Here is a 10,262-nt window from a genome sequence, read left to right on the forward strand (position 1 = left end):
GGGCGGAGAGATCAAGGCAAGGCGAACCTCGCGAGGTTCCAATGACGCAAGCCATGACGATCAAGACTAGGCGGGCACCAACGCGCATAGTGTCCTCGTTTTCTCTTTGGTGCTAAAGGGGCCAACGCAGGCGAGGAGTCCCGAGGCATCAGGCAAAGGTTTCCATATCGGTGCAATAATACCAAGACCGAAAGGACGGCAGGACGGAGGTCACCGCGGAGCCCAAGACGGCGTCACCACCAGAGCCTTTGGCAGGTGAATACTACTTTTTTCAAGATAGCTTGTACTAGTTGCCCCCCCAAATTGGCCGTTGTGGGATCCCTTCCCGCTCAATATTTGGGAAGAGGACCAGGGCCTCTATAAATAGGACTAGCCACCACCATAGCTAGGCATCTGATCTTGGGCTGGGATCTCATCTTGCATCTCATCTTGGATCGGAGCCGTTCCATCCTTAGCCTCACACAAGTTCACCAAGCACAAGAACACCTCTCCTCAGGAGGCTGTTCTTCCATTGTAACTGTTCATCCTTAGCCCAAGAGGCAATCCACCACACCACACTGGAGTAGGGTATTACACCACAATGGAGGCCCGAACCAGTATAAATCTTGTGTCTCATGTTCTTTGGGTCCGTCAAGCTAGGCCGTGGGATCGTTGAGTGTGTGAGCTAGAGAGGGGGGAGATCTTCATGCGCACCCCAGTGTTCGAACCTCAAGGGTTTGTCAGAACCCAAAATCCGACATTTGGCACGCCAGGTAGGGGTGCGCTGAAGCCTTCTTCTTCGTCGACACACGCTTCGTCACTCCACCAGGCTAATGGCAGATGCTCACCGGGCTCGTGCGGAGCGCCAAGCCGCTCTCGCCGCCCGTGTTGCTCGGACGGCCCCAGTGGGCGGGCCTCCCCGTCGTTCTCCATCACCCGCCACCAACGCAGTCACCGGTCCGGCGGCAAACAAGCAGGAAGCATCTTTGCTGCATCCCTCCGTGCGCCGTGACGGCCACACCACCACCCCGTTGCTGACTCCGGCCGGCTCATCATCTCGCGCTCGCCGCGCACCCACGGATGCGCAGGCTGCGCTGCTCATGGAGCGCGAGCTCCTGCGCTACCGTCCAATCGACGACCTCTACGAAGACTGGCTGGACCACATCGCCGAGCTCGTCAGCGCCGCGGGGGGCTCTCCCGCACCATCCCTCTCGCTGCCTCACCCGCCCCTGCTGCGAGCGATGTGGCTCATGGAGCACCTCCGCCTCCTCCGCAACAAGATGGCGCCCTTCCGCCGAGGCATGCGGCTCAGGGACCACCTCAGCCTCCCCCGCGTCAAGACGGTGTCCTCGCTCCAAGATGCGCGGCCCAGCGGCGCGACCCACTGCACCACGCGCACGCGCACGAAGAAAGAAGATACCAAGAGATTCCCCGTCCACAAGGAAACGGTCCACCACTCCCAGCTCCTCTGCGCCAGGATTGCTTTCAGCGACAGGGCCATGCGCCGCGAGCCGTGGCGGCGCAGGGGCACCACGACCAAGTTCTGCCTCCACGACGAGCCACGGTGGCCACGGCGGGCTGCTGCGCCATCACTCCTGAGTTGCTAGCATCGTCTAGCCGGGCAAGTTCAAGCCGGACCTATCTCCTCGCTACAACGGCACCCCCGACCCTGCGGAGTTGCTACAGCTCTACGAGCTGAGCATCGAAGCAGCCAACAGCGATGAAAAAGTCATGGCGAATTGGTTTCCCATGGCTCTCAAGGATGGCGCCTGCTCATGGCTCCTGAACCTGCCCCCAGGCTCGATTTCCTCCTGAGATGATATGTGCGACCGCTTCATCGCCAACTTCCAAGGCACTCGCGACTGCCCCCCAGTCGTGGGTGACCTACGCGGCATCAAGCAGCAACCGGGAGAAACCCTGCAGAAATACATCCAATGCTTCAATAGCGCGCGAATCAAGATCCCCAAGGTAACGGACGAGGCCATCATCTCAGCGTTCTCCGACGGCGTCCGCGACGTCAAGATGAAGGAGGAGCTCGCCATCCATGAAGAATTGTGCACGACCTTGGAGTTGTTCAAAATCGCGACCAAGTGTGCAAGAGCTGAGGAGGGGCGCCTCTCCCTCCTCGAGCTCCCTGCTGTGGATCCAGAGGAGAAGAAGGCCAAGGACGTGAAGCGCAAAGGAGTTGTTGTGCTCGCGGCGGAACCAGATTGGAAGCACAACCAAGAGTTCAAGGGCAGCCACAAGTTTTGCGCCTTCCACAACGTGCGCACGCACAACACTAATGACTGTAAGGAGCTCAGGGCCATTCGAGATGGACGCTTCGGTCGACGCCCCAAGCGCAACGACCGGGGCTACGGCCGAGGAGGTGGACATGGTGGAGGACGTTGGGACGATCGTGGGCCCCGCAAAGAGTGGCGCGACCAGCCTCGCGAGGATCGTTGGCAGGATCAGCCTCGCGACGGCGCCTGGAGGGACCAGCCTCGTGAGGACCATCCTTAGGGCAACCCTGGTCTCCCTCCACTGCCGCCGCCAAGAAGGAACGATGACCATCCACGGGACGAGGGGTTGGGGGCTTCCAAGAGCCACGGGCTATCGCCGATATCTTGGGCGGAGCTCAAGCCCCAGCCTCTCAGCGAGTCTTCAAGCAGTTTGCTCGCGAAGTGAACGCGGTCCTCCCCAAGCTCGAAGCCACACGCCCGCTCAAATGGTCCAAGTACGCCATCACCTTTAGTTCGGCAGACCATCTCAAGTGTGCAGCAACGGCCGACGTTCTCCCGATGCTCTGTTCACCCGTCATCAGCAATGTCCAAGTCACCAAGACCCTCATCGACGGTGGCGCAGGGCTCAATGTCCTGTCCGTCGAGACTTTCGACAGCCTTGAAGTGCCATACGATCAGCTCTAGACTACCAAGCCTTTCTCAGGAGTGATTGACGGCTCTACCACCCCGATAGGGCAAGTTCGTCTCCCCGTCAGCTTCGGTCAACACAAAAACTACCACACCGAGCTCATCGACTTCAACGTCGCCCACATCCGTCTGTCGTACATTGCCATCATCGGGTACCTAGTGCTAGCAAAATTCATGGCAGTCACCCACCATGGCTACAACGTCCTCAAGATGCCCAAAAGCGGCGGAATCATCACCATCCCCTGCGAAGAAAGAGACGCGGTGTGCTCACTCGAGCGCACCTTCCAAGCTGCAGCAATCGAAGACCCCAAAAGCAACACAGCGCAGTACCCTCCTGACGCAAACCCCAAGAAGAAGAAGCAGCTGCTCCACACAGGGTCTCAAGCGAGCGGCACCTCCGGCGGCACCACTTCAGGATCTACGCCCGCGCCTGGGGCGCCTCTCTCTCTCGCATAGGGAGGCGTGCCTGGCGTCATCCTCGGGCAGGGCTCGGGGGCTCTCTTCTGGAGGGCCTCAGACCTGGCCAGCATCACGAGGGAGGCGCTCGGGCACCACGTGCAGGCGTGCTTCACGGCACGTTTCGCTCAGGAGGGCGCCAGGCGAAGAGCGCCTGGCGCTTAGGAGTTCATTGGCAAGGCATCTCAGGAGCTTCAGGAAGCAAGAGCAATACGCGGCGACCACCGCCCACCTGGCGTTGCTCCCCACCCAGGCGAGGGTGGTGAGCTGACGACATCCCAGGGCTCAACCAGGCCGCCTCTCAGAAGCGCTTCTGACTTTCGCGTGTTGGACGCTGCGAGGGTCCACCTTGCAGCTACGTTCTCATGCCATTCGGCCTGCCGAGCATGGCTGCTGCCTTCCAGCGCAACCTGCGGAGCGTCATGGCGGGTCAGGAGGATAGGCATCACGTATTCCTAGCGGAAATGGAGTCGGTCCTCCGGAGGCTGCCAGATCCTCTAGAGCGTCCCGAGGCTTAGGGCCCCAGCGGCTCGTGAGGGGCGACTTCTTCGCTACGCATCTTCAGCTACCCCCAAAACTCCTTCGGCAACCAAACCAGGTGACATCTTTCCAAGTTCATTTAGTTGGGAGCGCCCTCGAGCTGCATCATCCCCAGGCCGCGTGGGTCCGTCCCTGCGGCATGTATCTGCTTGCATCTTCAGTTCACCTTGCTGGGGGCGCCACTCGGGCTGCATCATCCCCAAGCCGCTCGGGTCTGACCCAATGGCATGTATCGTTCCTCCATTTACTTGAGCCAGTTTGCTTCTCTTGCACAATCCATCTATGGTTATCACCTGCTTGATTGTCACCCTCCAAGGGAGCCGCGTGCCAATTGTCTTTCTTCAGGATCCTTCGCATAAGAAGGCTAGGCACGGCGTCTGTGCTCGGGCCCGTCCCTGTAGCGTCGATAAATCCAACGACTGAGCTCTGTCTGGCGGGCCAGCCCCGCTCACGTCACCTCCTGGGGTCGTTGGTGCTTGGCCTTCTCGTGCGATAGCCTCAGGAAATCCTTTCGGCGCAGGTTGTCTAACCATCTCGCAGCACCGCCACAGCCATCAAGAATCAAGAGTAGGCGCAACCCGCCCTTGAGGTAGGGCCTCGTGAGTCCCGCGCTGGCTCACGAGCGCCCATATACACCTCGCCTAACCCTGTCGTGCAAGACACGTGCCAGGGCGGGGTTTTACACGCCCCGGGGGCTCTCCGCAGTAGGGAGTCCCCTCCCACAAGCCAGCAACGGACGGGCGATCACCGCTTCATCATCCCCAGGCCGCGTGGGTCCATCCCTGTGGCATGTATGTACTTGCATCTTCAGTTCACCTTGCTGGGGGTGCCACTCGGGCTGCATCATCCCCAAGCCGCTCGGGTCTGGCCCAGTGGCATGTATCTTTCCTGAGTTTACTTGAGCTAGCTTGTTTCTCTTGCATAATCCATCTATGGTTATCACCTGCTTGATTGTCAGCCTCCAAGGGAGCTGCGCGCCGATTGTCTTTCTTCAGGATCCTTCGCATAAGAAGGCTAGGCACGGTGTTTGTGCTCGGGCCCGTCCCTGCAGCATCGATAAATCCAATGGCTGAGCTCTGTCTGTCGGGCCGGCCCCGTTCATGTCACCTACTGGGGTCGTTGGTGCTTGGCCTTCTCGTGCGATAGCCTCAGGAAATCCTTTCGGCACGGGTTGTGTAACCATCTCGCAGGACCACCATAGCCATCAAGAACCAAGACCAGGCGCAACCCGCCTTGAGGTAGGACCTCGTGAGTCCCGCGCTGGCTCACGAGCGCCCAGATACACCTCGCCTAACCCTGTCATGCAAGCCATGTGCCAGGGCAAGGCTGTACATGCCCCGGGGGCTCTCCGCAGTAGGGAGTCCCCTCCCAGAAGCCAGCAATGGATGGGCGATCACTGTGGTGATTTGTTCCCCTCCTCGCGCTAACCTGCAGGGACTTCCTGAGGACTACAGCGGGCGGTACCGCGGACTATCTCCCTTCTCCCATGCAATTTGCTTGCGCATTAAAAGGGGGGCTCCTGAGCATCGCGACTCATGAGCTCTTACTGGCTCTCCAGCCCTCACCCCTGGCCTTGACCACGGCATCGCGACCTGGCATACCAGCGGCGGCTGAGCTCACTCGAGGGCCGTGACCTGAGGACGTAGAGCACCAGGAAGAACATGGAGAAGAGGCGGAGGCCTGCACGGGCCTAACCTAGCCACCCAGCAGCACCCAACACCCAAGTCTGGTGTGGCACCTGAAGCCGGCTCTGGAACGCTAAGATAAGTCTTGTACCTGGACCGACCCAGCACTACGATATAAGATTCTCGCCATTTTGCTGCCCTGCTGCGGTGACATCGCCTCCCTTTCCCATCCTCAGGTAGCTGCTTGCGCGCTAAAGGGGACCTCTTGAGCATCGCGCCTCAGGAGCTCTTACTGGACCTTGGTCCGCTCACGTCCTGGCCTTGACCACGACATCGCGACCTGGCATACCAGCGACGACTGCAGCCTGCCTGGGGACGGGACCTGTCAGCGTAGAGCACCAAGCTACTGCGGGATTGGAAAGGGGGAGACCGAGCCTCAGCAGGACATGTGCTTGCAAATTTTAAAATTAATGATAGTATTAACAAAAGGCATCACATACGCTTTACACACCCCCGCGGGGTCCGTTTTGATCCTCGCAGGGAACAAAAGGGAGGGAATTCCTAGGAGCTCTATCTACATGCGCTGGACGTCGCCGACGCCATCATCAACAGTGGGCCACGGAAGGCCGGCGCCAACCCCATCCAGATCAATGGCGGCGGCGGCCATAGGTGGCGACCTTGCTCCAGGCCCGACAAGAGCTCGGGGGCACGTAGCTGTCATCGCTCGTCTCCGGAGACTCCACGAGCTCGGGAGAGTCGCTGGACCACCAGGAGTCACCGCTGTCACCGGAGGAGCTGCGGGCGAGGCCAGCGGCAGACCCGGTGCCCGCAGCTGCGCCGTCCTAGTAACCCCCTTCAGGGCAGCACTCCAAGCGGCGGCCTTCCTCGTCGAAGACCTTGAAGAATAGAGTGGAGGCGCTGTCATACTCGAAGTGGGTGGTGAGGGCGCCATTCGCATGGCAGGCTCGGGCGACCTCGCCCTAGCCTCGAGTCATGAAAATCCTGCCGGAGGCAACGGCTTCAACTTCCGCTCCAATCGCAGTCGGCGTGCTGCAGCCAAAGCTCAATAGGGCCCCTCGGCGGCATCTCGGTGCTAAAGAATTGCGGAAGGAGAATCCAAGTGCTTGGGGGCATCGCCGCACACAACACGAACTCACATGAGGAGTCCACAGCATGGACCCCTAGGGCGACGGTGTGCGCCTCCGCGGCACGGCGGCCACGACCCTGGCACGGGTGGCAACGCTCATCGCTCCTTCCTCTGGAATCATCGGTGTGACCATACAAGGGCGACGGGTACCCAGGAGGTGGCCTTTCATACCACGGCCGCGACACTACCGGCCTCACGACCATCTCGCGACCATCGGACCTCCTCTTCTTTGGCCGGAGTAGCTCGGGCTTGTTGACGGGAGTCTTGCCCTTCTCCGCGGCCGAGAACCTCCGAATCGGCGCCATCACTACACCAGCAAGGAGTGGTGTAAGGAAGGAGGAGAAGCACGAGAAGCAAGGAAGATACGTGTGATGGGGGCTCCGCCCCCTGATACATCTCCAACGTATCTACAATTTTTGATTGTTCCATGCTATTATATTATCAACCTTGGATGTTTTATATGCCTTTATATGCTATTTTATATGATTTTTGGGACTAACCTATTAACCTAGAGCCCAGTGCCAGTTTCTGTTTTTTCCTTGTTTTAGAGTAACGCAGAAAAGGAAAATCAAACGGAGTCCAATTGACCTGAAACTTCACGGAACTTATTTTTGGAAGGAAAGCAACCCGGGAGACTTGGAGTCCACATAAGGGAAGCAACGAGGAAGCCACGAGGCAGGGGGGGCACGCCCACCCCCTGGGCATGCCGTCCACCCTCGTGGGCCCCTCATGGCTCCCCTGCCGTACTTCTTCCGCCTATATATCTCCATATACCCTAAAAACATCTGGGAGCACAATAGATCAGGAGTTCCACCGCCAGAAGCCTCCGTAGCCACCAAAAACCAATCTAGACTCGTTCTGGCACCTTGCCGGAGGGGGCAATCCCTCTTCGGTGGCCATCTTCATCATCCCGGTGCTCTCCGTGACGAGGAGGGAGTAGTTCTCCCTCGGGGCTGAGGGTATGTACCAGTAGCTATGTGTTTGATCTCTCCCTCTCTCATGTTCTTGAGGTGGTACGATCTTGATGTATCGCGAGCTTTGCTGTTATATTTCGATCCTATGATGTTTCTTCCCCCCTCTACTCTCTTGTAATGATTGAGTTTCCCCTTTGATGTTATCTTATCGGATTGAGTCTTTAAAATTTGAGAACACTTGACGTATGTCTTGCCGTGCATATCTGTGGTGACAATGGGATATCACGTGATTCACTTGATGTATGTTTTGGTGATCAACTTGCGGGTTCCGCCCATGAACCTATGCATGGGGGTTGGCACATTTTTCGTCGTGATTCTCCGGTAGAAACTTTAGGGCACTCTTTGAGGTTCTATGTGTTGGTTGAATAGATGAATCTGAGATTGTGTGATGCATATCGTATAATCATACCCACGGATACTTGAGGTGATATTGGAGTATCTAGGTGACATTAGGGTTTTGGTTGATTTTTGTCTTAAGGTGTTATTCTAGTACGAACTCTAGGGCTGTTTGTGACACTTATAGGAATAGCGCAACGGATTGATTGGAAAGAATAACTTTGAGGTGGTTTCATACCCTACCATAATCTCTTTGTTTGTTATCTTCTATTAGTGACTTTGGAGTGACTCTTTGTTGCATGTTGAGGGATAGTTATGTGATCCAATTATGTTATTATTGTTGAGAGCACTTGCACTAGTGAAAGTATGAACCCTAGGCCTTGTTTCAACGCATTGCAATACCGTTTATGCTCACTTTTATCATTAGTTACTTTGCTGTTTTTATATTTTCAGATTACAAATACCTTTTTCTACCATCCATATTGCACTTGTATCACCATCTCTTCGCCGAACTAGTGCACCTATAGTGGGTGTGTTGGGGACACAAGAGACTCTTTGTTATTTGGTTGCAGGGTTGCTTGAGAGAGACCATCTTCATCCTACGCCTCCTACAGATTGATAAACCTTAGGTCATCCACTTGAGGGAAATTCGATACTGTCCTACAAACCTCTGCACTTGGAGGCCCAACAACGTCTACAAGAAGAAGGTTGTGTAGTAGACATCAAGCCCTTTTCTGGCGCCGTTGCTGGGGAGTTTAGCGCTTGAAGGTATATCTTTAGATCTTGCAATCGAATCTTTTTGTTTCTTGTTTTATCACTAGTTTAGTTTATAAAAGAAAATTACAAAAAAATGGAATTAAGTTTGCCTCATACGCTTCATCTTTTTAATATCTTTCGTGAGTATGATGGAAAGGAAAATTGTGCCAAAGTGTTAGAAGAAGAATGCATTAAAATGTTTGGCACTAAATATATGAATGATGAGCATGATTGCAATGTTGTTAGTATGAATTCCTTGAATATCCATGATGCTAATGATATGCAAAGCCACAAGCTTGGGGAAGCTATGTTTGATGAATATGATATTTTTTGTCCCCCAAGTTTTGATGAGCAAATTTATTATGATGAAAGCTTTCCTCCTATTTATGATGATTATATTGATGAAAGTGGATTTGGAAATGTCATGAGTTTATTTTGTGATGAATCCACTATTCCGGAAGAGGTTCTAATTGATTATGAGAACAAAGTTGCTATCTATGATAATTATTGTGATGACTTGTATGCTATAAAGAATAATGATATCCATGAAACTTGTCATCATGATTTTAGTTTTCAATTGGATTATGCCTCACATGATAATTATTTTGTTGAGTTTTCTCCCACTATTATTCATGAGAAGAATTTTGTTTCTGTGGAGAGTAATAAAATTTCTATGCTTGTAGATCATGAAAAGAATGCTTTAGGTGATGGTTATATTGTTAAATTCATTCATGATGCTACTGAAATTTATTATGAGGGAGGAACATATGCTTGTAGGAATTGCAATAATATCAAGTTTCCTCTCTATGTGCTTAAAGTTTTGAAGTTATGCTTGTTTTGCCCTCCTATGCTAGTTGATTATTGTTCCCATAAGTTGTTTGCTCAGAAAATCCCTATGCATAGGAAGTGGGTTAGACTTAAATGTGCTAGTCATATTCTTCTTGATGCTCTCTTTATGTTTCAATTCTTATCTTTTATGTGAGCATCATTGAAATCATCATGCCTAGCTAGGGGCGTTAAACGATAGCGCTTGTTGGGAGGCAACCCAATTTTATTTCTATTCCTTGCTTTTTGCTCCTGTTTAGTAATAAATAATTTATGTAGACTGTGTTTTGATTGAGTTTTTATGTTTTAATTAGTGTTTGTGCCAAGTAGAACCGTTGGGAAGACTTGGGGAAAGTCTTTTTGATCTTGCTGTAAAAAACAGAAACTTTAGCGCTCACGAGAATTGCTGCCTGTTTTTATTGGAGAGTGCTATTGAGTTAATCCTTTTTGAAGATGATTAATAGATAAATGCCTCTCGTCCCGCAATTTATTTTAGAATTTTTGGGGATCCAGAAGTTTGAGTTAGTTACAGATTACTACAGACTGTTCTGTTTTTGACAGATTCTGTTTTCTATGTGTTGATTGCTTATTTTGATGAATCTATGAGTAGTATCGGAGGGTATGAACCATAGAGAAGTTGGAATAAAGTAGGTTTAACACCAATATAAATAAAGAATGAGTTAATTACAGTACCTTGAAGTGGTGTTTTGTTTTC

Source organism: Triticum urartu, chromosome 4, assembly GCF_003073215.2.
Source record: "Triticum urartu cultivar G1812 chromosome 4, Tu2.1, whole genome shotgun sequence".
NCBI lineage: Eukaryota > Viridiplantae > Streptophyta > Magnoliopsida > Poales > Poaceae > Triticum > Triticum urartu.